General features: G+C 36.9%; 1 long non-coding RNA gene across 1 annotated transcript; it reads left to right on the top strand.

Moving 5' to 3' along the window:
- The first annotated feature begins 730 nt into the window (after positions 1-730).
- On the top strand, positions 731-1,569 carry LOC110678517. Its single transcript, XR_002501674.1, has 2 exons — positions 731-886; positions 967-1,569. It is a non-coding gene; the product is annotated as an uncharacterized LOC110678517 (long non-coding RNA).
- Positions 1,570-3,666: the final 2,097 nt, after the last annotated feature.

The following is a 3,666-nucleotide window of genomic DNA, read 5'->3' as shown; positions in this document are numbered from 1 at the left end:
AGACTATTTACCTCTGCGTCGTACAGCAGCACAAAATATATTCACCGCTTGAGAAGTCAGATCTAATGGACGAAGCAGTTTAGGGGCGGTCCATTAATTACGTAAGACAATTTTGGCGGTTTTTCGACCCCTCTCCCCCCATGGTAAGATTTTTTGTATGAAAATTACAAATAATTTGTATAGCGCGTAAGAAATCTCAAACCCACCCTCCTCCCATAATCCATTACGTAATTAATGGACCGCCCCTTACCGAAATGAAGCAATATTGAGAAACAAGAGACAAGATAGTAGAAGAAACAAAAAACTTACGTTTTCGGCATTTCTACGGCACACCAATTTAGCCGTATTTACCTCCAATTGAAATTATTGAAAAGTGGCTGAATCCTCATCATAGAGATTGGGCGACTATGGGCAATGACGACAAAAACGGTTGCACGATTTCGAGTCAACGACGAATAAAGGTTATTCCGTCCGCTTAGTGTGGGAGTGAAATGTGAAGGGAAATAGTAAAAAATAAGCATAAATTAGAGAAACAGCCAAATTATTCAATTATGAATATACGATGAATGTGTTGCCAAATCTTAGATTTTGTTTTGCGCTACATTTAGAAATCTCGCTGTAACCATAACCCTATAACCATACGATAGCTTATGCTTTTGAGCAAAAATCAATTGAATAAAACCAACTTAACATCCCTTTCATGACATTTTCTAATGCTTCCACAGCCAACATCTTTGAGACCAAGAATCCTAACTCGGATCCACAGCGCGACCCAAGTGAGACTAAGTTTTCCGGGTCAGCTATCACCGCTCTACTGGAAAGCACGTCTCGTCGTATTTTCTCGAATTTCTTCCGTGCTGACCGTGTTCGACCCGGCAGGTGCGAGGTAGGTACCTCGTATTTATATTTATTAAGCAAATATAAAATCAATTTCTCTGCTCGGATCATCTTCTCCCTTGGCGATAGCCTGGGAGCTGCATCTCTTGGACCCCCACCCGAAGTTTATGGAAAGAACGTTACCGCAGTAAAGCGAACAACCAGCGAGGGCATGGGAGCATTATCATGATTGTAAGTTTCCAAGCGTAAGCAGAAGCACGTTCGTCTGCGAGCTATGGCTTCGACTTTTATCTCGGAAAATGTGGTGTAGTGATCGAAGGACTTTCGATGATGCTGGATACATAGGCTTTGAGAGAAAATAAATGTTTGATGAGGGAATTATTTTAAAAGGTCTCCATCTCACGTACATGTAGCTATGTTGGATTGAATAGGTTTTTCATAGGGTTAAATAGAGCATATGGCAGTAGACCAAAACCTCCATTTACGGGAATTCTGTTCATAAAATTTCAATTGTAAATGACATTGTCTCGCAATGAATTGACTCTCCGGAAATCTAATACAAATTAATTTTTTACACACTTCTTCTTGACATTACGTCCCCATTGGGATGGAACCTTCTCAGCTCAGTCGATCCGGCAGCACTGTTGTGATCCTTTTGCAGTGTGTTTTAGGCTAGATGTTATTAACTAAAAATCAGAGTTTTTTGAGCAAATAAATCAGAAAACAAAGTGATTAAGGCTGCTAGCCGCGTGTTTAGTTCGGAATTCATCAAAACTTTGCCCTAACAAGTGACTAAGTTCATCAAATTTTAAATCAGCAAGCCGCATTTTAGATTCTCGCGTAACATTACTAAAGGACCTATCTAACATTGAGAGGCTCTCTTTGTTTACTTTCTCTTTCATTAATAACTGAGTCACATTAATCTCTTCTGTTGCGTTTTTTGTATGAAACGCTAGTCAAGGAAATTGGCTTTCGATCTATAGTGAAAAACTTCCCAAAATCTTTAGTGTTCCACTGTTATAATCGAAAGAGAACTTCTTTCCTGCAAATGAAAAAGTCTTGTGTCTGTATGGGTGCATGTCGAAAATTGCAGCAATGTTGTGCGTGATGTAGTAGTGGAAGCGGATAAGATGTTGCAAGCTTCAGAGTTCTAGTGTTATGCTGCTACAAGTTTGGTTTTACTTGTGTATGGGTGTGAGATGTTATGATGTGAAGGGAAGCAAACTCAGAAGCACTAAGTGGTCATTGGGTGCAATTTTCAGGAGATTGGTTAGATGATGACGAAATCAAGTCAACAACAATGAGTGCATCAACATTTCAATATGAACCCTGCGAATGCAGCTGGAAGAATAAACCTAATAATGAAAGTAGGACAAGTAATGAGTGTCGAGCCGTTTTCATTTAAGATGCATATTTTCAACGCGTATTGGAGACGAGTGCATTATACCAAACACACCAACATATGTGAAGAAGGTGAATCTGTTAGCTTTTTGTCGAGAGTGAAAGGTTTGGAAGTGATAGTGGTGATGATTCGATTGAGTATATTCCGGTTCCATTTGGTACATTTTGTGCAAGAGTTTATGTGTCAAGTAGTAAAACTGTGCTGCAGAGAAAAAGCTATGAATCGGCACTGCGATGAGAGGGGTGCGGAAATATCGTAAGCTTTGTGGTGCTGGGGAAGCGTAAGTGTCTGTGAAAATTGAGCGCATGTGGAAGTGTGTGTAACTAAACTGGGAAAATGTGTGAATGTTGCTACAATCTTGATGATCGCGTTTTGCAACAAACAACTTATACCGTGCAGCCAGTTGCGAATGCAATCAAAGCTAAGTATTACTCTTTCTATGCCATCAAATATTTTGCCATATTTTTATTTTTCTTGCCTGATTTGTATAAATTTGTTTATATCTTAAACTATCAAAATATTATATTATTACTTCATATTAGCCAAACATAATTGTAAGATTCTTCTGTTCTAAAATCTTTTTGTAATTTATTTACAAATTTAAAATTGATGTACCGTCTAATCATTTTAGATAGTAACAACGATTATTACACGTATCAACATAAGCAAATCACGATTGGTCGCATAAAGGGAAACAGCGAACTCATATGATATTTCATTTATTTTTACTTATCACTCTTTCTTACATGACATGAGCCACTGGATTAAGATTGCTTCAACCCTACTGTGATGCCTAGAATGATGCATCGATCCGGTGTAATATTATAAATAGTGAAAATAGTTATGAAGAGCCTCGAAAATGTAGATGCGCCCGTATTAGAGTTATTCTTGGCAAAACTGTATTGTGGGCCAGTCAAAGGATGTCCTTTTTAACAAAAAAATATGTATGACCAATATCTATTAGCGTGCCTTTGCCCCAGATCATAATCTAGCCGTTTTGTTTTTTTTTTCAGGATTTATTTTTCAGTATTATTATTATTATTATTTGTATTCGTTATATTGACATATGTATATTCTTCATAAAATACTCTTATAGCAGCCGTTTGCCTGTTTAGTCTCTTTAAATCTTTAATTAACTATTTACTTCACCAGATTTTTGACTAAACATTAATCAATTTAAAGCAATTCCACGACTATTTCAGGTCAAGAGACAAGACTCTCAATTTTAATTAAATTATTTATATTCAATAACCACACCCATAACGTATCATAAAAGTTCATTTGATTGAATTCATATATTATAGAAACGCATATAATTTTTTAACACATAGTTTATTATTCTACTTCATTGGTTTACCTTCCAGAAACATAGTAGACACTGTATATCGGAGATACCAACATAATCGCTGTTCTCCATGTTTAAGCAT

Source organism: Aedes aegypti, chromosome 3 (assembly GCF_002204515.2).
Source record: "Aedes aegypti strain LVP_AGWG chromosome 3, AaegL5.0 Primary Assembly, whole genome shotgun sequence".
In the NCBI taxonomy this organism is placed as follows: domain Eukaryota; kingdom Metazoa; phylum Arthropoda; class Insecta; order Diptera; family Culicidae; genus Aedes; species Aedes aegypti.
Note: the sequence above shows the minus strand (reverse complement) of the source record. Positions and strands in the feature narration are given on the sequence as shown.